This window comes from Suricata suricatta, chromosome 7 (genome assembly GCF_006229205.1).
Source record: "Suricata suricatta isolate VVHF042 chromosome 7, meerkat_22Aug2017_6uvM2_HiC, whole genome shotgun sequence".
Classification (NCBI taxonomy): Eukaryota; Metazoa; Chordata; class Mammalia; order Carnivora; family Herpestidae; genus Suricata; species Suricata suricatta.
The window spans coordinates 116,904,849-116,930,658 of record NC_043706.1 but is presented as its reverse complement, the minus strand read 5'-3'; the positions used below and the strand labels follow the sequence as shown (position 1 = coordinate 116,930,658).

General features: G+C 41.7%; 2 long non-coding RNA genes across 4 annotated transcripts; one reads left to right on the top strand and one right to left on the bottom strand.

Annotated features, from left to right (window-relative positions):
• Positions 1-543: 543 nt before the first annotated feature.
• LOC115296365 lies at positions 544-23,928 on the bottom strand. 3 transcript variants are annotated; one of them, XR_003910866.1, is made up of 5 exons: positions 21,705-21,918; positions 19,913-19,959; positions 4,604-4,701; positions 1,328-1,499; positions 544-715 (listed from the first exon to the last, which is right to left on the bottom strand). It is a non-coding gene; the product is annotated as an uncharacterized LOC115296365 (long non-coding RNA). The 3 variants fall into 3 exon arrangements; XR_003910867.1 differs by lacking the exons at positions 19,913-19,959; positions 21,705-21,918 and adding an exon at positions 23,715-23,928; XR_003910865.1 differs by lacking the exon at positions 19,913-19,959.
• Positions 23,929-24,023: 95 nt separating this feature from the next.
• Positions 24,024-25,517, top strand: LOC115296896. Its single transcript, XR_003911124.1, has 2 exons — positions 24,024-24,129; positions 25,360-25,517. It is a non-coding gene; the product is annotated as an uncharacterized LOC115296896 (long non-coding RNA).
• Positions 25,518-25,810: the final 293 nt, after the last annotated feature.

Below are 25,810 nucleotides of genomic sequence, written 5' to 3'. Positions count from 1 at the left end.
GGCTGAACTGTGTCTCCTCCAAATTCGTATGTTGAATTCCTAATCCCTAATACATTGCAATGTGACTGTATTTGGAGATAGGGCCTTCGAAGAGTTAATTAAATTAAAATGAGGCTATTCAGGTGAGTGTTCGTCCAGTCTGACTAGTGTCTTTTTAACAAGAAGAAATTTGAACTTCCAGAGAGGCACCAAGGGTTTGTGCACGGAAGAAAATTCAAGGGGGTCAGGGCAAGAAGGCAGCTGTCCACAGGCCGAGGAGAGAGGCCTCAGAAGAAGCCAAATCTGCTGAATATCCAGCCTCCAGAACTGTGAGAAAAGAAGTATCTGTTGTTTAAGCCACTGCTCTCCCCATCTGTGGTGTTTTGTTGTTGCAGCCTGAGCCCCCACGACAGCAGCAAACAAGGTCCCACACCCACCAAGCTTCCCACCTGTTGAAGAACTCACAGTCTCAGGGCCACGTACGCGAAAAAAAGGGAGATGATTGCGGGCACTTTTAAACATTGCCTAGACAGCCAGGGTCAGTAAAAGAACCAGGACTAGGAATTCCGGCTAATATTTGGACAGATTTTATTATGGCACATGTGGCTGTTACACTTTATATTTGAATTAAGAGTTAGACAGTATTCCCACTCTGCTTCCACGTGAGGAGGCAAGAAGTCTCACACTGATCATGCAGTGGGGGCAGGAGAAAGTCACATCTGAGATAAAAGGTTCACTGCAAAAGAAAAAGTGGCTAAATGCACATCATGTGCAGACACATCCCAAATACGTGGGCTTCAGCATTACCAGTAGAAGCAAAGGAAATCTGTATATTTTTATGCCCACTACACAGTTACTTATTTTAGATTGTTTTCTTGAAAGTTGTTAGTTATTTCTTTTTAACCTCACTGCTCTATACATATTGCCTCAAAGGAAGCATAACATAAAATAAAAATACAGAAGTTGCTATCTGGAGTTCAACAGGTTAAAACGGAGCTGAAAGTAGCTCCTAGGCATGTCATATGGTTGGCTGACTATTTAATCCCCTGATATGTAAGAGCAATGGAAATGTTCTAGTCTGAATATCTACCAACTGTCCAAGAAGCTTTACTGTCCTCAGGAGTTTGGGGCATGGTCACTAGTGGACTGAGTTTAGTATTCCCAAAGGAAAACACAAAGTTGTTGTGTGCTGACTACATAAAACTGACAGATGCCTACTTTCTGTTGTGTGGATAATATGCTTCTTGTGTGTTCAGATATTATGATTCTGTCCAATCAGGCAAGAATGCCTGTGGTACAGAAATGGAAGCAGGTAGGGTCTCAAATAAAGGAAGAAGTCACGACTTACAACGGGGATAGTGCCACAGCTACAGCACAGCCCTGAGGTGGGTGTGGAGTCCCAGCACTGGAATCCAGAATGAGGATTAGGAGAAAAGGCCAGGTGCGGGTGACAAGTTAAAATCTCTTTCTTGATCTTCAGTACAGTTGGCCAGGTAAAAATTGGAGCCTCCCAGTCAAATCTGAATTTTAGATAAACAACAGACTGGTTTTAGTTATCAATCTACCTCATGCGACATTTGGGACATGCAATATTTGGGATATACTTATACTAAAAAAGTGTTATGTATATGAAATTTAAATTTAACTAAGCATCTTGTATTTTTATTTGCTAGATCTGGTCATGAGATCTTAATGGCAGACCCAGCTTCATTGTGGAAGGGAAGTAAAATTTGTTCCCTGTTCATGGTGATGGGCATAGAGCTCAGACATGCCGTCATGAAATTATACCCATCTTTTGGGTTTAGACTTGAACAATCTCTCTACATGGTATGTAGTACCAGAGCCCACAGGTCTAAAGATATCAGAAAACCATGCAGCGTAAGCCTTACCCTTACCCTTACCCTTACCCTTGTTGAGCTCTTTGGCATACTAGTCTTTTTTTACTTCCTTAGTATTTAATGAAGTCTTCTAGAATTCCAGGCTGTCTCAGCTGCTAAGGGGACAAACCTAAAATAAGGATTTGGAGCCACAATATGGTAGAAGGGTTAAAAGCAAATCCCAGGGGCGCCTGGGTGGCTCAGTTGGTTAAGCCTCCGGCTTCAGCTCAGGTCAGATCTCATGTTCGTGGGTTCGAGCCCTGTGTCAGGCTCTGTGCTGACAGCTAGCTCAGAGCCTGGAGCCTGCTTCTGGTTCAGTGTCTCCTTCTCTCTCTGCCCCTCCCCTTCTCATGCTCTGTCTCTCTCTGTATCAAAAATAAATAAAACATTAAAAAAATAATAAAAAAATAAAATTAAATAAAAATTAAAAAAAAAAAAAAAGCAAATTCCAGTCCCCCAGGAGACAGCAAGTACTGATATCAAAGCAACAGAATTGGAGCCATTGGGCCAGCTCCCCGTCCCCACCTGGGAAGCTGTAGGATCTTGTTTCAGAGAAGGAAGCAAAAGCTTCCCCAAGAGTGAAGAAATCACACAGAATGCAAAGGCTCCCAGGTTCTGTTGTGGCTGCTCCTTCCATCTTCAGGCAAGGGATTTCTTAATTTGTCAACTGACATTTCAAGAGAAACCCACAGGTGCCACGCACTGTGTCGGTCTAGGGATTTAACAGCCCCAGGCGTCGCCTGCACCTCAGAGAGCCTCCATCTCACAGGGGTCCCCACGCTCCTCTCAGACTCAGCCCTGAGCCTGGGCCTTCCTGTCCAGTCCGCCATCTGCATTACCCCATCGAGACCCACTCTGTTCTGATCCACCCCTTCAGTATGAAGAACCACGGGGTGCATTACAGACGTTCCTATTGTGCTTGGGTTCCCTTTCATAGTTTACATAAGCCTGGAGTTCATTACTTTGATTCCAGCTTGTTCACACACAGAGCAATCAGCTGACCCCTCACCCTATGGCCTGGTTGGTTCCCATATTCTCACAGGTTCTAGGTAGATTTGAGTTGAGAAACCATGTCCAGGGTAGCCTCCACTTCCTGTCACTATCACATTGCCTGATCTCATGGTCCTCACTGCACATATTACTATCTGGAATTATTTCCTCTGTGAGTGTGTGTGTGTGTGTGTGTGTGTGTGTGTGTGTGTTTTATATCTTCCTAAATTAGAACGAAAACATGGAGGAAATGAATTCATCTTTCATTCACCATTGGATCTCCGAAGCCATTGGACAGTATGTGACTCTTAGGCTTCTAACAACTATTTACTTAATGAGATGAGAATCTAAATGAATGAGGGAGTAACCAAATTGCCTATTCCAGGCAACCTGTGACACATAGAGGGTGGATCTCATGCACTGCAACATGACTGCACTTGGAAGATGTTAACTGCCTTCTAAGGATAATGAGCATGTGCTCTGTTTTCTCATGGACATATCATCTAGCACTGTATTGGTCTTCCTTGTTAAAATGAGAGGCACTAGCTGGGTACCCACTCTAGGAGCCTGAGAATAAGCCTAGGCCCCTACTTTTCTTTTTTCCTCCCTCTGCCTTGAAACTATAACCCAGTACTGTTTCTTCTACTCAGTCATGAGAATCTGGCAGACTGCCTCTCTATCTCCATCCCCTTGGATAAGTGTATGAGCCAAGGTTCTCCAGAGAAACAGAACTAATAAGGTCAATAGGATGTTTGTGTATATATGTGAGCCTGCTTCTCTTGCACTCCCAAGATTTTTGAGAGAACCTAATTCCCTACATTATGTACCTTTCTAGTTGAAATACCTAGAGAGGTCCATTTTATTGGACATTTTATTGACATATAATTGGCATGTAGGACTGTATAAGCTTAAAGTGTACAGCATAATTAATTGACTTACATATATTGTGAAATGAACACCACCGTAAGTTTAGTTAACACCTATCACCTCATATAGATAAGAAAGAAAGAAAGAGAGAAAGAAAGAAAGAAAGAAAGAAAAAAAGAAAGAAAGAAAGAAAGAAAGAAAGAAAGAAAGAAAGAAAGAAAGAAAGAAAGGAAGAAAGGAAGAAAGAAAAAGAAAGGAAAGGAAAGGAAAGGAAAGGTAAGGAAAGGAAAAATGTCTTCTTTGTGTTGAGAACTTTCAGAATTTACTCTCACAGCCACTTACAAAGATATCACATAGCAATGTTACTATAATGATTGTGTTTTGTGCGTTACATTCCCAGGACTTACTTATCTTATAACTGGAAGTTTGTAACTTTTGACCCCTTTCACTGGGGACCTCAGTCTTTTCTTTTAAAGCCTTCTACTGATTGGATAAGGTCATCATCCACACAATGGAAGCTAATCTGCTTTAGTCAATAATTTAAATGTCAATCACATCTAAAAACTACCTCCACAGCAACATCTAAACTGGTGTTTGACCAAACATGGGAACCATAGCCCACCCAAGCTGACATGAAATGAGCTGTCAGAGATACCTCTCTGCCTCCATCCTAACCTCCTCCAGTGTGCCTTCATTACTGCCATGATGGTAAGCTACAATATGTATTTCTAAGACTCCCTTGCAGCTAGAGTTCCCAACAGGGCTTGGACTAGGGGGAGGGAGGTAAGGCACCTCAGGCACAAAATTTAGGGGACATCAAAAAACTCAAGAATCCAGACAAATAACACTAATGCAATATTTTTAGGAATTAAAATGTAATGCAGTATTACCTTATGTATTTTCCTTTTGCCTTTGGCTCCAATATGGTATGGCATGTCACTAGCTTCTTAATGTAATTTGTTTCCACCAAGATGTGCTCTTATGAAATCTGGAGGGCAGAAATGAGATGGAAGATATCTTTCTGTGCTAGTTTCTGTTGGTAAGCACAATTCGCTCTAACACCAGGCACCTGCAGCAATAAAGGCTGCAAGGCATGAATGTTCTGCTATTGCAGATGGCGTGGGCACAGCGTAGCTCTAGAACAACTACTTGTAATGGCAACTCTTATTACAGCTAGGGTAGGCTCTTCCTGAAATTGACAGTGCTGAACATGGACTCCTAATTACCCCCTTTTCTTACCAAGATGGGGGTACAATTCCCTGGTGGGCCATTTTGCAACGTTGTCCATCCCAAGCCTGGAGTCTGCTCCTTCTGCCTTTCCAGAAATGTTAGAAAGAACACAATACCCTCTTTTATGATCCTTTCTGGTTAAAATAACTAGAAAGGTTGCTTTTTCCAGTGCCTGAACCCCAAGCAGTGCCATCACCTCTCTGAGATTCATCCCATCCTTTCCAGTCCCAACATTCTGCCCTTATTCAGATCCCCTTCTTAACCCCCCTACCCTCTATAATATGGTTTTTATTTGACCTTCAACTTACCCTTTTTTTTTTCATTTCTTTTTCTGCATTCTTTACTACCTACCCCCATAGAATTCTTCTCCTCCCTGTGGGCTCACACTTTACTGTGTAGATTCACCCTGCTCCTAAAGATTTAGGTAAAATCAACACATCTTGTGGGAAGTCCAGTGTCAAAAATCCAATATGGAAAGTCTATAGAATTTTTTAGATTCTTAGGGAACTTACATTAGTTTCTTACTTTCTGTCTTCATTGAATTCTTCATTTCTTGATTTCAGACATTCTGTATGTTCTCCCAAAATTTTTATGCACAAAAGACCTTACTGAACACTTACATAAAAAGCAAACTCTTTTTCTAAGTTTGTTTATTTTGACAGAAAAAGAGAGCAAGCTGGGCAGGGAGGGTCAGAGAGATGGAGAATCCCAATATGGGGCTCCAACTCATGAACCATGAGATCATGTCCTGAGCTGAAGTTGGACACTTAACCGACTGAGCTACCCAAGTGCCCCATAAAGCAAAGTCTTGAAAAAAAAGTCCTATATCTTTTCTTCCATGCTGCTCAGCAATCACTGATTTCATCCTTTCTTGTTTATTTGTTGCGTCCCCCCCAAGAAAGAAAGGGAAATTGTTTGTTTCTTCCATTGTCTCCATATAGATTTTGCTCTATCATTCTACATTCAATTGGCCAATCAAGGTTTTCTTCCTATAACATGACATTATTTCTCAAAGAAGACTAACTCTAGAACTTAGTTTGGGTATATGAGCTGGTAAGAGCTAAATTACTGTGGATAATTGTATCAAGGTTCTAAGAGTTCATGGAAACAATCTGGAAGAAGTGATAAAGACACAGGTGAGGAGAGGGCCAGGAAAATGGCAAGAAGCCAGGACACTCTGGGAGGTGGTTCTCACAATGAGAATGGGAAAGGAGGTGGGGGAGGGACTTTCAAGAACAAAGAGATCTGGTGTTCAATTAAAGCACCACAGATGAAGATGGGGTAGCCTTGAGGAGCACCAGCTCCTGGTTCGCTAACAATGCTCCAAATCCAATTCTACCACCAACTAGCTCTGTGATTGGAAAATTTCTCAAACTCTTTTTCCTTAATTTCCTTTTTTTATAAAATGTGGTAATAATTGTTTTTTTAAAATCTATTTCCAATGACTACTGAAAGATTAAATAAGATAATATATGAAAAGCATCTGACAAAACAAACCAATTGTCTGGAAATGTTGGCTATGGTGATGACCTTAACGATGTTGAGCAGATGCTATTACCACATAGAAGTTGACATTACCTCCCTAAATTTTTAATTGCAACTCTGTGAGTTGATTAAAAAATATTAAGGCAACTGAATTCCCCATTCCAGTTGAAGCAATCATAAAAACAAGGACAATTCAATCCATAAATTGACCTAATGCGGCAGAGACCATTGCTCCTGGACACAAGCATGCAAGCTCCTTGGGAAATAACTGAAGCCTTGGAGTCTGACTCTCCTAAGGCTGGGGATGGAGGGCTCAGCCAGTTGCACCAGATCTGAAAAGGCAGGTACAATCCAGCTGTCATCTGAGTTAACTGTTCTTTGAGTAGTCTTTACAGAGATGCCACAGCATGGCAGGCCAGGCTGTCCCTTGTCACATCTTATGGTTGTTACTGGTAGCGCTGCTGTGTTGAGATGAATTCTCAAGCGATGGCCAACCTCACCTTGAGCTGGTAGGCCCTGACTGAGTAAGGATATCTGTCTTGAGCCGGAAATGTTCTATCCATGTCTAGAGACAGCAAACTAAAGCCCATGGGCCAAGTCTCAGACACCATCTGTTTCTGTATGACCCATGAGCTGAGAATGCTTTTTACATTTCCACATGGCTGAGAAATTTTATAAAAGAAATTTCATTGCTCATGAAAATGACATGAAATTCAAATTTTGGTGTTTATATAAACAAAGTATTGAATTTGGCTAATTTAAAAAGTTGTGGGAAAATATTCTTTCACTTTTGTTATTAGAGAGCCTGCATCATATTCTAGATTTTATCGCTTGACCCAGAAAAACAAGTGAAATATTTACTATCTGACCCTTTACAGAAAAAGTCTGTCAGCCTTGTTTTACATAAATCCAAGACACTGCCACACTGTGCCTTCTTCCTCTCTCCCTCAAGGCAGTGCTTTTTTTTCCACTTGATTTTATCACATAAAAGTTGTGGGTGGGAGCCCAAGAGGCCTATGGAATGATTTCTTTTCTTTGGGTAGAAAGTTTCTTTTTTAAGTCGTCCCCTAGGACAAGCACATAGTACGTCAATAATGCAAGCCTGATTGATTTTTTTCTTTCATCAAATACTAAAAATGAATTAGTAGCTCTCATCATCCTCTGTTTTAATGACTAAAATGTAAAGTAGGCCTGCATCATTGCCATGATGTAATGTTCTTAGTATTTCTTCTGTTTTCACAGTGACTGCCAAGTCTACTTTACTTAACTTTTATTCTTTTCTTTAAAACAAAACAAAACAAAACAAAACAAAACAAGATTTCTTATCTGCTCACTACCACCCACCTCTCTTTTCTAACTGCTGACACCTGAAAAGGATTTGCTTTCTCAGTAAGATCTGTGACTTATGTACAGTACCTGCCAGATGGGTACAATGTTCTCCCATCAATAGCCTGGCACATCTTCCCCAAACCCCAGGAAGGTAGGCACCCTCACCTTCCCCCTGAAATACTGGGTGCCCTTTCTCCAGAAAACACTGTGTGAACTTTGAATTTTTTCAATGTAATAATTTCCCTGATAATTACATTGTCATATTAATGGAGCTTATCTTTGTTTCTGATAGCTCTTCAACCGGCACGAACTCCCGAAACTCTCTTGGCCCCGCCCCCCATCAAATACGTAGTTAATCATCTGTTAACAAATACAGAAGAGCTTGAATGGAGTTGCCTTTTTAAAAAGAAGCCTGTGGAGAATCTTTTAGAGAAGAGAAAAATCCTTTACAAAGTGAATAATAGTAGCCTAATTATATGTTCTGGTGATTCTGACTTTCTTCTTCAGACTTTCTTAGGGTTTGCACCACGGTAACAATATTCCTTCTTTCTGAGAACTTTCCTGAAAGCTATTTACTCATTCACCCACCATTTACTTCATTTTTCTTAATTGATTTTACAAAAGCAATAGAAGCTCTTTTTGACAAGTCCAACAATAGAGTTATAAAGAAAATCACCCTTCTCTCCTTCCTCCAATCTCACTCACTAGGTTAACTGAAGATTGAATTTAAGATTTCTCCCAACCACTTCGCTATGTTCAGATAGACAAAAACAAATGTAAAGAGTTGTTGTCTCTACGTTTTATGAAAAATAGATACGTATCACTCTGAGGTTATACTCATGTGTGGATCTAACTCATTTTTTTTTAGTAGTTGACATTATTCCATTGTAGAGCTGTTGGTGTCTTTCTGGAAAGACTTTCAATTCAACAAACATTTACTTTGCACAAAATAAATGCCAGACCCCTCATTAAATGCTGGATAGAGAAAAATGAACAACATATCACCTTTGATGTGAAAGTTAAGGACCTATAAGGGAGATTAAATAAATGATTGTATGTCAACATGATGTGCTGCAATAAAGGAGTGCACAGTCATACAGAAAAGGAACAGAGAGAAGTTGGAGGGGGTTTCAGAATAATCTGCATAAAAGTGACAGATAAGGGGGGAAGGCCCAGACTGAGGGAACAGCATGTGCAAAGCCAAGGAAGCTTGAAGGAGCATGGTACCCTCCGGAAACAGCCTAATGCACAGTATGGATCAGATGGACAGAATGGTAGATTTGCCCCAAAGTGAATGGACTTGTATACCAAGCTAGTCTGGACTCAACCAATGGTCTGAGAGTAAAGGGGGAATATGTAAGGGTTTTTTAAAAATATAATAATATTTTCATAAATATTAAATGTAAATTCCCACAAAAATATAATAAACAAGTAGATGATCCAGAAAGTGACTAAAACAACACATTCTGTAAGGGTTTTAAACAGGAGACTGGATCCTGTCTTTAGAAAGATGTCTGGAGAGCATCTGGAGTATGAATCTGTGAGGGAAGACCAACTACAATAGGAAATGACAGGAAGCAATTGACATGGGGGACCTGGGTGGTGTAATTGATTAAGCATCTGACTTCATCTCAACTCAGGTAATGATCTCATGGTTTATGAGACAGGTTTTGTGCTGACAGCATGAAGCCTGCTTGAGATTCTCTCTCTGGATCTCTCTCTCTCTCTCAATAAATAAACTAACTTAAAAAAATTTTTTTTAAAAAGCAATTGACATAATCTAGTCAAGAAGGGTGATTGTCTGAGGCAGGGCAGTGGCCAGAGAATAGAGGGGAGAGGATGGGAATTAGCTCTCTGAGGCGAACCCAGTAGGACTGTGGGTAGACTGAGGCATGGCAGTGCAGGGGGCTTTTAGCTTGGGCAGTCAGATGTACCGATGGAAGGAAACACAGGGAGGCAAGTCTGCCCAGGAGAGTGATGGCTTCAGTTTTGCACACGTTGGGTTTGAGGGGCCTGTGGAAACATCTTGGGCTTTTTGAACATTTTCCAAATACGTGGCAATGATGGCCCTCCTGAAGTACTTCATTTAACTCTGTGATAGGTTTTCCCCCTTTACAGAGAGAGAGGAATGAAATGACTCAGTAGGGTTCCAAGCAAGACTCCAGTCTCAGGAGGTGGAGGCTGAACCACAGCAGGGACTCTTCTAGCACATTCAGTGCCTCTGAGGGAATTCACAAAGGGCTTCCTCTAGCTGACACAATGCAAACATGTGGCCCTCTGGGTAGATCAGTAGGTACATGATATCCTTCCAGTAGGCTGAGGCACACATGCCAGAAGGCATGGCAAGGACAATGGACTGTGGGTAAGATTCCACTGTGCCACCCTCATCAGTAAGAACTTGAGTGCAGGTCCCAGTCTGCCTGTTTACTGGAAAAACCCCAAAGGCAGCCTGTCCCTAATGAGTATTTCCTGTGGAGTGACCATGATCACCAATGACCTCCTAATTGCCAAATCTAACAAATATTTGTCATTCCACATCTTACCTCACTCAGTGAACTCACAGCACTCCATTCCACTCCACGACAAGCACATTGGATGTCAGAGACCATAGTGAGCCAGAGTTGCCCTCAAGATACGCTTAGACCAGCAGAGAAGTCTGAGGTGACAACCCCCAAATTCCATTACCACAAGATGAATGCTTCTGTGCCGATAGGTACAAAGTAGAGCAGTGTGACAAAAATAAAAGATACTTTGGGTGGGGTTACAGAAAGCTTCAGGGAGCAAACAGCAAGATTTTTTTCTGGGGTAAGCAGGAATCTCCAAGATGGACAGGCTTCCCAGAAGGACCTTCCACTGAGAGGAAGCCTGTGGTTGCTAGATACAACCAGGGAATTGGCTCCATTAGAACCATCTGCAAGGCTTCTTAGGATCCCAATAAGAGGAATCTTTGCAGTTCAAGAAAATCTGACAAGGTAAGGAAAGTTACAGAATTTATCCTTGGAGAATACCACTCTTTCTCTTGGGGACATTCACTAATATTATTTTTGAAGTACAAGGCCCAGGAGCTTAGCTGGAGGGAGAGACTAATGCAAAAGGGCTAAGCTGCCCTGCAAGATGAAAGGGGGTGCAGAGGAAGATGCCTTCCATTTTTGCACCTTCTGGATTGTGCCCAGAGAAAGACCTTCAGTAGAAGATGACTTTGGAGAGGTGGACAGGAGGGAAAGTGTCTTACTAGCTTGGGCTGCTGTAACAAATAGTACAGAGTGGGTGGCTTAAACAACAAACATTTCTCTCTCACAGTTCTGGAGGTTGGCAAGTCTAAGAGCAAGTCTAAAAGGTTGCCAGTGGATTCGGGTCCTGGCAAGGGCCTGCTTCTTGTGTGTAGAGAGGTGCCTTCTTGCTCTGTGCTTGCTCACACGGCACTTGTAAGGGCACTAATCCCATCAAGGGCTCCATCCTCATGACCTTGTCTAAACCTAGTCAACTCCGGAGACCCAATCCCCAAATACATATTCACCACATTAGGGGTTAGGGCTTCTCCGTAAGAATTTGAGGGGAACACAAACGTCTCATTGATGGCAGGAAGGGGCTTGAAACCGAGGAAGAAAAGGCCACAGAAGATGGGAAGAAGGCTCTCTGGGGCAGGATACAGATAAGGTCGGGGCATGGATAAGATCAGGGAATAAGGACGGTGATAACCATCCAGTCACTTCTCTAATGGCGAGAAGGGCCACGTCATTTTAGGAGCAGTGGTGTCTGATATTACACAGTACTTCACTTCATATTTTGCCCTGTTGTTAGTCTTGTTGTTAGTTAAGGTTTATTAAGTGCTAATGAAGCATCGGCTGTTGGCGGTGATGACCTGGAGAAAGGAGGAGGAGGGTCAATCGGAACAAAGAAGGAAGTGGAGACATCAAACAGATGGAGGGAAAGGTCTAAAACAGGAGCTCTGAGTTCCTCAGTAAGAAAAGGAAAATCTCAGAATCTCCTGCCCTTCAACCCAGGAACCCTCAGAGGCATTTAAATTCCTTTGGAGATAATAGATCATGGAAGCTTGAGTTCGTTCATGTGATTGTAGTTATTTCTAGGAATCTGAAAAGCTGGAGGACTTGAAAAGTGAAATATGAATACAGATTTCCTTTCTGTGTCCGTCTGCTCTAGAGAATTCAGATTCCCAAGGTTTGTCATAGGGTTAGGTGCCCAGATGGCTCTGATGAGTCACTAAGGCCCCCGGGGCCACTGCCATTGGCAGCAGAGTTTCAAGGAGATGGGTTTGCTTTAGAAAATTCATCTTGGTGGCAAGATGAGGGTAAAGGGGGGAAGATGGGGCAGAGCTTGGTTCTATCAGGAAAGCAGCTGATCGCCTGACTCTGGGCCTCCCCAGGCTTCCTGTGCCACACACACTCTCAGGGCACCTGTTGTGCACCCTGCCATGTTGTTACCACTTTCCTAGAGTGTGCCCTCTCCTTGACACCAAAGTGTCTTTCATTTGTAATTCCCATTGATTGTTGTGGAAGGAAAATAAAAACCAGCATGTTTGTCTTTCATTAGCATGCCTCCTCTGGAAGACAGGGACAGAGCCAAGGCCACGTGGGCCTAGTATTTGACTCCTGGCTTTGGAATCCTGGTAGCTTCTAGCTTTTATATCTTAGTCAGGAAATTGCTAAAGCAAACACCCCCATTTTGCATTAGGCTGGACCCAGCTTGACTTTCAAAAGAGGAGCATGACTCCTTCCCCAGAAAGGAGCTATAGTATTTCCCCACTTTCCAGTAAAATGCTGAGAACAATTAGGGATGCAACTATGCTAACACAATGACATTTAAAATGCATCCTTAATTAAAGCTGAGAAGGGGGGGGTTTCTCCCCTTAAAAAGGTGTCTTGTGCTCTAAATTTAAGGGACAAAATGTAGCAGTTAATGAGCATAAGACAAGGAATTGTCTTCCAGACCCTTGCAGCCTCCATCCTCTGCACCTCCCTGTTGAATATAAATGTGGGCAATGCCAGGAACTGAGCCTGGTGCGCTGTATTTGCGCTGTCTTGGCATCTCCACTCTGTCTATTTGGAGTCTTAGGTAAACATGCCCCCAGCCACGGAGCATGGCCACGTGTGAGCGCTGCAGCCTCTTCCACCAAAGCACCTCCTCTGTAAATTCTGATTTGCATCTCTCAAATCCATCGTAAGCTTTCGGAGTCCAAGAACAAAAGACCCTGTACTGGAACTCAACACAGTAAGTGCATTTACCCAAGCGAAGCCTCTAGTACCTCATTCTTTCTTCAACATCAGCAGAAAACTTGTACGTAAAGGGTCATCTCACGTCATGATAGGAAGCTGTATCCCAGAGAGGTAGGGCATATAGAAATGTGATGTTGTTCATAGTATCTAATCCTTCTGCCACAGTAGGTAGTAATACACGTATTACATATAAATACACGCCTCATTATACCAGGGTGACACATCATGCTAACATATGTCCTATTAATAATAAGCATTCAAAATGCTAATTGTCATTTGCAGAGTCCAAGCATTTGTTCGGGAGAACAAGGCCACAGCTCACATTGTTCTAACAGTATGGCCAGCAGCTGGCTTTACCACAATGAGGCTCATTGTTGGGTAAATGGAGTCCCTCAGGTGAATGTAATTATGCAAATCCCTCCCCCCTCCCCAACCACCCTCGCTCTCTTGGCCTCACCCCTGTGATGGCCTCCCACCACTGGGAACACTGTCACTTTTCATTAGGGGAGGCCCTGCTTGTGTGCTGGGAGTGTCCTCCCCACCCTCTCAGGCCTGATGGCCAGAGAGAGATGCTGCCCCCGACGGCTTGCTGGACCCTCTAAGGAGCTCTCCAGAAGACCAAATCTTTTCCACCGCCTGACACATTTCTCCACATGTGTCAAACATTGAAAAACATACCTTTAATTCCATAAAGTGCTGTTGGTCTGCACAGAGGTAATTCTAATGCCAGTGGCGAGAAAGGTAGGATAAGGCCCTTTGCTAAATGTGATGCAAGTTATATAGACCCATGGTCAAGTGACACACGTGCGCACGTGCACATGTACACACACACACACACACACACGCACGCACACACTGTTACTCTTCATTCACTTTAGGACACTAGCATCCACAATCCACAGACATGAGCAAACTGAGCTATATATTATTGCTTTTTTTGGTAAAATTTTTTAACACATTTATTTTTGAGAGAGAGAGAAAAACAGTGCTGGTAGGGGAAGGGCAGAGAGAGACAGACAAAGGATCCGAAGCAGGCTCCAGGCTCAGAGCTGCCAGCACAGAGCCCATGTGGGGCTCGAACCCAGAACCCTGAGGTCATGACTTGAGCCAAACTCAGATGCTTAACTCACTGAGCCACTTAGGCCCCCCCTATTATTGCTTATTTATTAACATGACTTACAGACATACCTAGAAATAGGGAACCTGGACAAAAAGATCTCTTGAAAGTCCCCACCCTTAAATTTACATGAGTCACTTCGTGTGCAGGGGTCATTTTTTCCACATTTTTGGTAATTTCCCACATTCACAAAAGTAGAACTCTGCCTGCAAGTGAGTCCCGCATAAATGTTGAGGGAACACAAACTCAAACTAACCTGTTTACTTTTGAGACTTCGCTCAATGAAATAAGAACATTAGTTTAATTATCATAAATTATTAATGAATAATATTTCATTTCTCAACAAGGAAATAAATCCATCAGAGACAGTCCCTAAAGAGGAGCAGATCCCGGGGGATGCCTGCAGTTCATGGCCTCTTCTCTGGTTCTCCCTCATGGAGAGAGGTTGGCTGCGGTGACTACAGCCCCAGGAGTTTGTAGCCTGGGAAGCCAAAATATCAATTGTCAGGATTCTAAGTGAAGATGGATACTCATCAGCCCTTGCTAAAAAAGCCACCAGTGAAAGCTACCAAGACATCATGTTCCGCCTGCTTCCTGTAGTCACCCCTAGAGGCACATGGTGTGTTGTGAAATGTTTACATGTGGGATAAGAAAAATAAAAGAGTGAAAAACCTACTTTTACCCAAGAGACAGCCTCAGTCTGCAGGCAAGGAACTACACCCAATATTTTATATATAAAACACAATTTTTCATCTTTTTGACAATTATATACATGGATTTTTAACAATCCTGGCCACAAAACTGTCCTGATGGTCAGGATTCTTGCCCTGTTCCAGTATTTTGTTCCTATCAGTTTCTATAAGAGAGTGAATTCTTTACCAAGAACCAAATCATATCAGCTGTACAATAGAGAATAACTATTCAATGCACACTACAGAATAGCAAATGAACCAGACCTGCACTAAAAGTGTTTTTAAGGCCCATAGTTAGTTATACAAAACTCTTATTGTAGTAACACCTTGCTAAACACCTTGCTAACCAACAAACCACTGCTTTCTCCAGGGCTCCCTTCCAAGGGCCGGTGGCATTGCATTCTGGGAGTCCAAGGCCCAGCTATGGCAATCGAATGCCATCCCAGAAAGCTAAATCACACCTTGCCTTTCAAGATATTCTAAAACCACCAATGTGAGTGCTTAAAAAAAAACCCAACCCCACCCTCAACTTTAAAGATTTTAATAACCTGTCAAAAAGATAGTTTTGCAACTATAGGAGTAGGAGGCAGGAAATAGAAATCTTTTTCTCATGTTATAGTTGGAGGCTTAAGTGTTGAAAGGAAACAGGCTCTTGTAGCCTTTCACAGCTGACGAGGCCAAAGCGGGTATAGCTGTAAATCTGACATCTCTTCCTTCTGACGTTGTCAGCTCAGAAACACTGCTGCCCATTGATCCCAGGGCAGAGCAGTGGTTTCTTGGGTTGTTAGAGAGGTTTTTTGGCTGCCAGGCTGACAGCAATGGAAAGCCTACACATGACAACCAAACAATAGAAAAATTCCACCATGTTGTTATTAATCATTAAAAAGGAAAGCCTGTTCCCTGATACTCGTAGTAAATACCAAAGCCGGGAGTCAATCCTTTCACTTCCCTCCCCTCTGACCAAACCCAAGAACCAAAGCAATCAGACAAGTGTAAGATGGATGTGAAGGGGGGAGAAAGCCAGTCCAAAGGCCAGATTTTCCCATTTTCTTAGAAAAAGTATCTTTGTGACTAGGCTGGAGTGCACTGCTGTCAGATAAAGGCTAGTGTAGCAGAAGGTACAATGGAGTGACTAATAAATAGTTGATTATTTGATGGCGATGATTAATACAACAAAGTGCCAATTAAGGAGATTTTATCAAGGGCTTTTCTTGAAGCTTGCATGAACATACAATCATTTACCTGAATAATCTTTCCCCGTGAGTATACGGAAAGTGGATGCTGTTGGGTACCCCTGGCTTAAAAAAATAGGCAAATAAAGCAGTCTAATTCACTTTTTCCTATTCTTTTCTTTGTTATTTCTATTCCAGAAACCTCCAGGGTCAATTCAGAGCTGCTCTCTCCTCTCTATGAACAATGAAGAATGCGGCTACCTGCCAATCTGGAAGCATTCATGACTGAAAGCATCATGTTTCCTCTGAGCATTAGCTATGCTTATTACTAGTGTTAAGGATATGAAGTAACATAAGAACATGTGGAAGATGGAAACAAAATCCCAACTATGTTCACTTTTGAAATCTCTTTTTAAAATTTTTTTTAGTGTTTATTTATTTTTGAGAGAGAGAGAAAGAGAGAGCACATGAGTTGGGGAGGAGCAGAGAGAGAGGGAGGCCCAGAATTGGAAGCAAGCTTCAGGCTCCCAGCTATCAGCACAGACCTATGCGAGGCTAGAATTCACGAACTGTGAGATCATGACCTGAGCCAAGGTCAGACGCTTAGTCGCCCCTTGAAATTTCTCCTCTAATCCTAATGGTGTATGTACATGCTCATTTTTGCTTGGTAACTAATTTACTATGTGCAAAAGGACATATCCTGCTTTCTGCACTGAACATTAATTACATAGTAAGTGATTTCCTTGCTTTTGTTAGGGTACACTTTGTTTCAAATGGCTGCATTGTGCCATAATTTAATTAATGCCTATTTTTTCTTCCTTTCTTCATTCTGATTTCTTAACTTCCTACTCACCTCCTTCTTTCCTTTCTTCCTATCATAAATCCTACAGCTTCTTATTTATTTTGGCTTTTTTAAGACCAAGTTATCAGACCTGGATTACTATATCAAGGAAAACAATGATTTTAATTATTCTTTATATGTAATGCTAACTTGTTTTCCAAAATATTTGCAATCAGCAAGGGTAGATGAGTACATACAGTCCCCTAAACCTCTTCTAACAGTGTGAAGGATGTCTGAATTGCCCCAAAAAAATCCTTATTGCTATTTTTATATATTTTTTATTAAAAAAATTTTTTTAATGTTTATTTATTTTTAAGAGACAGAGAGAGACAGAGTGAAAGCAGGGGAGGGGCAGAGAGAGAGGGAGACACAGAATCGGAAGCAGGCTCCAGGCTCTGAGCTGTCAGCACAGAGCCTAAAGTAGGGCTCAAACCCACGAACTGTGAGATCATGACCGGGGTCAAAGTCAAGACTCTTAACCGACTGAGCCACTCAAGTGCCCTGAATTTTAGCAAGGTTGCTAATTTTAAACCTGTTTGTTCATTAACTAAGTTTCCTGTTATTCAAATCATTCATTTATCCACTGAATTTTTAAAGTAATTCTTTAAATAATAATATTTGCTATATTTGAGGCACCTGGCTGGCTCAGTTGGTGGATTATGTGACTCTTGGTCTCAGGGTTGTGAGTTTGAACCCCACATTGGACGTGAAGATTGCTTTTAAAAAAAAGAATGTGTTGTATTTATCGTATTTGCTGTATACATCTTTTCACAGCCTTTGTACGTCTTTCTATTTTAGTTAAAGAAGACTTTTCTTTTCAGAGATGTAAATGTTTTCAAAGACTTTAGCTAAATCTGTTGATTTTTGGTTTTGTGAGTCAATATTTTACTTCAGAGGTTAATAAAACAATCCAGAATTTAGATATTGGATATTCAATTCTTACTCTATAAAATATTTGGTTTTCTTAATTCTATTATACAGTGTGTGACACAGGGATAAATGGATTTTCTGCTCCAATCACTAACCACTAACCACGGTCGCTTTCCTTCCTGGTCATTCCATGAGGCCTCCTTTGTGATAGATTAAGTTCTTATTACTATGAAGCTATCTCAACCTCAGTGCCACATGCTTGTTGCTGGCTCTCCTTCCTACTCTTATTCCTTTCCAGAATATTCTTTGACATTTTTTTTAACTTATTCCTTCTTTGAAGTAAAATTTAAAATGGTATTATCAGATTTAAATACATCATGTTGGGATTTGATGGTATTTCTTTAAACCTGAGAAATTATTTCTTCTATTACTTGGGATAAGGTGACATATGGTGACTGGCATATTTTAACAACAGTTGTCTGGGCCAAACCAGGTTACATGGCTTTTTCTCAAAGCAGCCTGCCAACATAAATTATAGCCAAGGAAAGGATTCCAGATCCGTATTTGGGGAAAATGTCAAGAGTCAGGTCCACAGGGAGAGAGTTAGTCTTGAAAGGCAGAAAGAGTATTGAGACATCAAGGACCCGGGCACGTGTGTGGCTCAATCAATTAAGCGTCTGACTTCAGCTCAGGTCATGATCTCATGTTTCATGAGTTCGGGCCCTGCGTGGGGCTGTCTGCTGTCAGCACAGAGCCCGCTTCAGAGCCTGTGTGTCCCTCTCTCTCTGTCCCGCCCCACTCACTCACTCACTCTCTCTCTCTCTCAAAAATAAACATTAAAAAAAAATTCAGGAAAGCAATACTAAATCATAAAAGAAACATTATATGGCCTCTGATGTAAAACCAAACTCTTGGTTTTCTGTAAATGCGTTGCATTTTCCTTTATGTTCACAGTGTCATCTGTGGCTGGCCATTCATTTTATAAACTAGAAAGAGGCTTTTTATAACCCTGGGAAACCTGTGTGAATGAAATCCAAGCATCTGCCAGATTTCCATAGTGTCTGAGGTGTTCTACAGGAAGCTTCCACAAACTGTCAGGTTGCATCACAATGGCCTTATTACAGATTTTTGAGTAAGTTGAAGAAACATTTACTTTGTGATATCATGCAATATTTTGTTTTAGAATGTGTATTCTTGGAATCACAATAAGTCATAATACTTACCTTTAACTGTTTTCCAACTTAAAAACATTTTTAAATTTGTTTTTTATTTTAGTGAGACAGCACAAATGGGGGAAAGAGGTGGGGGAGAGAGAGAGAGAAAGAGAGAATTTAAAGCAGACTCCAGGCTTAGCTAGCATGGAGCCTGATGCAGGGCTTGATCTCATGGACCATGAGATCATGCCCTTGCTGAAATCAAGTCACCCAGGCAGCCCTAAAATTTTTTCATCAGAAAGACCTATGATTCCCTTTTAAGTATAAACACTGCTTTTTGGGAAACAAAATACTTTCAGTAACAAATTCAAGTAGGGGTGCCTGGGTGGCTCAGTGGCTTCAGCGTCTGACTTCAACTCAAGTCATGAACTCATGGTTTGTGAGTTTGAGCCCCGTGTCGGGCCCTGTGCTGACAGCTCAGAGCCTTGAACCTGCTTCAGATTCTGTCTCCTTCTCTCTGCTCCTCCCCTGCTCACACTCTGTCTCTCAAAATAAATATAGATAAATTTTTAATTAAAAAATTTTTTAAACTTATCAAAATTAAAAATTTCAGGTAAAGTCTATTTCCTAAAATTTAGATGAAGATAACAGATGCCAGATAGGGTCCCCATAAATCTATCTTTACTCTAACATTGCTAGGAGTTCAAATACATTTTCTTTATAAATGTTTTCTGAAATGTGAACAATAATAAATCAGAAAAGAAACATTATATGGCCATTGACACGTAACCAAACTCTTAGTTCTTCCTCCCGGTATTTTTCTTGATTTCAGGTTGGGTCCTGATCTCGGGGTTCCTGGGTTCAGGCCCACATCAGGCTCTGCTCTGAGAGTGCAGAGCCTGCTTGGGATTCTCTCTCTCCCACTCTCTCTCTCTGCCCTTCCCTAACTCACTCTCTCTCTCAAAATAAATAAACTTAAAAAAAAAAAAAAAAAAAGCTGAGTCTGCAGCTGCCCTTGGCTGGAGAGAATGACCCACCAGAAAGCTGAGGAGACCACTCCGTGTTGCATTCCTACCTTCAGCTGTCCGGGGGAGGGGACTCTCAGGACCCCCACTGGGTGTGCTGGAGATACAAAATGTGGGTTTTGATAGTTAAATTCAGTTCCTGTCATTTGCATCCAAAAACTTCCCAACTAACATTGCTGAGGCTGGAGCGGTCTCAAACCCTGAAGCCCCTGTCTGTGGAAAAGAGCACAGTTCCTGAAAACTGTATACGTATTTCAGAAATCCACATTCAGGGATCCTTTCTGGTCTGGCTCCAGCCACAGGAACATCCCACTTCTGACTGTATGGGGCGGAAACGCTCACCGCTTGTCTGTTACTCCTCCTGGCAACAGTGCCGGCTGCGCTGGCTAATCTCTGGGTAATATTTGAGAAAAACAGTAAGTAGGACTTCTGTTTTGGACTTTTTCCACCAGATAAACACAGTTACCAATATAGAAATCACAGCAGATCAAGTCAATAAATAAGGAAGTAAAAAAAAATGTACGTGCCAAGCAGAGTACATACCTAAAGCTGTGCAAATGTTCGCATGGACAGAAAGTTCATGAAAACAAGCGGACAGAACAGGGAGAGATGGTATCACTCAGTATCATCTTACAGTGAGAAATACCTGAGTGGCTGTAGTGTTTCCTTGACTAGGGGGAAATATTTATACTGTCGTGGGAACGATAGAATCATGACACAGGTTCCACAACTCAGCTGCCCGATTTTGTGTATTTTTAGTCAGTTCTCTTCCGACTGAATGTGTGTCCAAATGGAAAACAAAAACAAAAACATTTCTCTCAGGACGCCTGGGAGAGTTCCCGACTTCTCACTGCCCTAGGCGCCCCCCTCCACACAGTACCTTATGTGGAGAAGATGGAGTGGCCTAATTCCAGCAGACTCATAGTGGCAGCACCGTGTACAGAGCCCACACTTACTGTTCGAATCCCACTTGTGTCCACTTTTCTCTGAGCCCCCGACACGCCCCACTGCCATCGAGGCACCCCTGTGTGCGCAGGCCTCGGACCTGCTGAGAGGTGCTTAGAGGACCTGCCTTCACATCCCTCCCTATCTCAGCAGACACCCCGGGATGCTCTGGGACTCTGCTGCACCAGCTCCTCGCTCCTAGTAAACAGGCGGGAAGGCAGGGTTTCCAGAGTGTCAGGCTGGAGAGGCTGCCAGGAGGGAAGAGAGAGGAGTTCTTCATGCCTGGCACAATCCTCACTCCAAACGGCAGTAGCTTCCACGTTGTAGCTGTATGTCCCTTTGGGGGACTTTTGGGGGCCTGGGAAGCTTTGCCTCCCTCTGACTGTGTTGTTATCTTTTGCTTTATGAAAATTGTATTTATGAAATGTAAACATATTTACATATCCCTTGATTTTCTGAAATCTGAAAGAAAGAAAGAAAAATGAAAGAAAGAAGGAAGGATGGAAGGGAAAGAAAGAAGGAAGGAAGGAAGGAAGGAAAGAAAGAAAGAAAGAAAGAAAGAAAGAAAGAAAGAAAGAAAGAAAGAAAGAGAAAGAAAGAAAGAAAGACAGAAAATAGAAAGAAAGAAAGAGATGGAAGGAAAAAAAGGAAAGAAAGAAGGGTGGAAGGGAAAGAAAGAAGGAAGGAAGGAAAGAAAGAAAGAAAGAAAGAGAGAAAGAAAGAAAGAAAGAGAAAGAAAATAGAAAGAAAGAAAGAGATGGAAGGAAAAAAAGGAAAGAAAGAAGGGTGGAAGGGAAGAAACAAAAAGGGAAGAAGGAAAAAAAGGAAGGAAGGAAGGAAGGAAGGAAGGAAGGAAGGAAGGAAGGAAGGAAGGAAAGGAAAAGAAATAGCCCCTACCTGGATAAAGGTATTCGTCAGCATCTTTCTCTGATTCCTATCATCTTCTCATTTTGACAAGCACACGTTAAACTTGAACGCTGCCTCCATTTCAGTTAATGCCTTAATCAAAACTTGATTTTGCCTGACAGTTTTCCTTCTAGCCAGGTCTCAAGAATAGACTGCTCATATTTCCTCCCTTCTTTAAAACATCACACCTTTAAACTGCATAATCTTAACACTGCTGCATAACACAGTCGCACAATCACAGACACTTCAAACAGCTCCCATTTATGAGCTCACAGTGAGGCGGCCAGAAGTCCAGGAGAGCTTGACTGCGTCCTCTGCTTAGGGCCCGCAGGCTGAAGTCCAGTCGTCGGCTGGCCCGAGTTCTTACCTGGAGGGTCTGGGGAAGAATCTGCTTACAAGCTCACCTAGGCTGTAGGCAGAATTCCAATCCCTACAGTTGGTTAGGACTGAGGTCCTCATTTCCTTGCTGGCCATCAGATGGGGAAAATTCTCTGCTTCTAGAGGCTTTTCTCTCATCCTTGTGAGAGGCTCCCCTACATTTTCAAAGCTGACAATGATCTGAATTCCTGTCACACTTTAAATCTCTCTGACTCCTTCTTCTGCTACTTTCTGGGGAAATCTCTCTGCTTTTAAAAGGGTGTATCTGCCTGGATGAAGCCTGCAATAGAATATTTAATAAGACCATTGACTTGGGACTTTACTTACATCTGGAAAATTCTTTCATGGCAGCTCCTACATTAATGATTGACAGAATACCCAGGGCATAGGAATCTTGGCGGTGGGTGTCATCTTTTGAATTCTGCCCTTCATGACTACCAGCTTAGAAGCACTTGAGTCCCCTTCCAGGGTCTTGGATTAATGTAGAAGCCGCCACATGTTACAGATGATATGAGTATTTTTGCTATGACAACTTCAACTTTTGGAGTTATTTGCTGCTTATTGTTTGGATTTCATCTGCTATGCTTCTTCATCATTGTCTTCTTTGAGCTGAGTGGGGGACATAGGGATTCCTTCTACTTTTCTGTGATTTTAAAAAATTCTTTAAAAAGTATGTTTTGAGGGGCGCATGGGTAGGTCAGTCAGTTAAGCGTCTGACTCTTGATTTTGGGTCAGGTCATGATCTCCTGATTGTGAGATCAAGCCCCATGTCAGGCTCTGTGCTGATAGAGACTGGGATTGTCTCTCTTCCTCTCTCTGCCTTTCCTCTGCTCGCACTCTCTTTCTCAAAATAAATAAACTCTAAAAAAAATCATGTTTTGAAATATGTATAAAATCTAGTTATAATAATAGGAGAATATTTTGGAGTAAATAAACCTCTACAATAATGGATTTAATGTCCACTGATTCTTGTGTGTGTTTACCAATGACACAGCATAGCTACTAAGCAGAATGGACACCAACCATGAGGTGCTTTATAATGGCGAAAGGAGACAAAAAGATGACTACAAAAATAAGATGTGACAAGAAAAATCTTGTGAGGAAGATGAGCTATGTATGCAATGTAATGCTAATACATTTAAAGGTGTCAAAAGAGAGACCAAAACAAAATGCTTTGTGAGGTCAGAGGGGAGAAATCTGAGGTCCAGCTAAGGAATCTGGAAGATTCTATGGCAATACAGCTCATGAGGCACGTCTTTGGAAACCAACTATGCCAAGTCTTTCAAAATTTCACCTAGAGAAAAGCCATTTATCCAGATTCAGTTGGAGTGCCCTCCATATTCTGCCCGTTACCGTGTGCAGAACTGTGGAAGATGCTTTCGTGTCTAATGGAGGTATAACTGTTTTCTGGGCTAGATGTAATTTTGATAAAAGATAAACCGTGACATCAAGACATCAGTCTCATGATATCAAGAGACTCAGAGACTAACCAACAGATTATTGCTATTTGATCCTCTGTCCAAAATAAAAGTATAAAATATTCAGATCTTATTGAATCTGGTTTTTTTTTTTTTTTTTTTTTTTTTTACAGCTCACAAGATCTCTTTGTTTCTGGCCTCTCACCTTTTAATGGGAATTCCTGAAACAGAGGATTTGGTCCACAGCTACACATCTGCCATCAAGGGAAAGATGTGCTGACCTTTTTAGTAGCATCTTCCAGAGTGAGAGTGATCTAGGCGGTGATTGTTTTGATAGACAATTCCCCGGCAAGGCTACAATCATTTTTCTCCCTTTGCAATGTGACTTAGTAGCTCTTTCCATCAAGAGGCGGAGCCTATTTCCCTTCTGCTGACTCTAGGCTGAGCTTGTAAATTGCTCTGACCAATAGAATGTGAAAGAGGTGACATCACACCTGTTCTGAGCCCTGGTCTCCAGAGATGGTGCCCACCTGCAGGCTCTTTTGGAACTCAGCTGAGCCTACAGGTGAACAAGCCCAGCAGCCCATGGGGCCAAATCCCGAAGCAGACCTGGATTTCAGGTGCTTGAGGAAACCTAGCTTAGATCAGCAGAAGTGTAGGTTCACAAATAATTGTTGGCTGTTATTTTACAACACCAAGTTTTGTGTTGCTTTGTTGTATCATCCTAGTTCCATTTCTCATTGAGGCAGGCTAGAAGGGCCTGTCCCACTCTGATTTTTGGTAGCAATGTTAAACAGTGACCTGGGACCAGGATTTCTCATAGGAATTTTGCAAGGATGATATATTTCATTGATTTCAATAATGTGCCAAGTATATCTCTGTGGTAGGTACATACAGATTTTGTGTAATTTGCTTAAGAACTATAGGTAAAGGTCACAATATTTTATTTCCATATATTTTCCCTCTAAGAGTGAAAAAAAAACCCATTAAATGTATGCTGAGGTTCAGGTGCTTCTGAAGAAAAATGGTGAGTTTGGTTGAGAGTCTCCTGGCCCTCCAATCTTTCAAAATGCTCCAGTGTATGTATACTATCCAGTATATACTATTCACATAACATTGGCCAAATTTGGGGGGTGGGAGGGCTGAAACATTGGGATAACATACTCTTTTTAATTCTCATAGTTGGTTTCTTTTTTTTAAGTAACATTTACAAGGTATTTTATCCTTTACAGAGCAGTTAATTCTTTACAGAGCATTTGAATCTTATGACTTTAAGATGTGAATATCCTCATCACCACCACTACCACCCATGGCCCAAATTATGCTTGAGAAAACTGAGGCTCAGAAAGATGAAATAACTTGGTGTATGTTCCCCTTATCATCTGACATCAAAACCCATACCTTTATCCATGGCTTAATAAATGATTAGTAGTCTGGAATTTGATAGCATGTTACATGTAAGGTATTCAAAATGTTAATTCCTTCTTTCTTGTATGACATCTATGTCTTTAATTTGAAAAATGTGGAGGACAGAATAATTAACTACCGATAAGTCATTTAATTTTTTAAAAAAGCATATAAAGCTCTAGTCTTACTTGCATGCTTTCAAATGTTTCAAATGTTTATAATCTACTACTAACCTTACTGCTGACTTTGTAGTACTCCTTTCCCCCGAACTTTTTTTTTGGTGAATATTGAAACATCCAGGAAAGTTGAAAGAATTTTATAGTAATACCCATACACTCACTGCCCAGATCCTGCAATTCATATTTTATAACACCTGCTCGATCATATTCGTCCACCTATGCCTAGCCAACCACAACCAACCCTTCTGTGTTCACTTTTAACAGGGCAGTTTGGTAGCCCAGAGTAAAACGCTGTTAAGAATATCACTTTGTGAGCAAAGTTTGTCACTTCACCTTGGCACCGGGGTCTACAGACAAAACCACTGATGATCTGAAAGTCAACTTCAAAGGAGAGATGCCAATAAAAGCACCAACTGCAATCAGTTTCAAAATGACTTGCATGGTCTGAATGGAGGCATTGCTTGCCTACTGCGAGGAAGGGTTGGCAAGAATGCAAGTCCGGCCTGCTGGCCCAGGGAATGTTCTTTACTGCAGCTCTAATTCTGAGTCAGGATTTGAGCCTTCTTTCTTTCTTGTTTTTGTCCTGAGACTTTCCTCTCAATAGTGATATAAACAAAAATAAAAGACATGTCAGGGAATCATGGAATCATGGGATGTAGAGGGATAGAAGACTGCCTTGTGACTCTGTCAAAGAGCCCAGATGTCCAGATGAAGG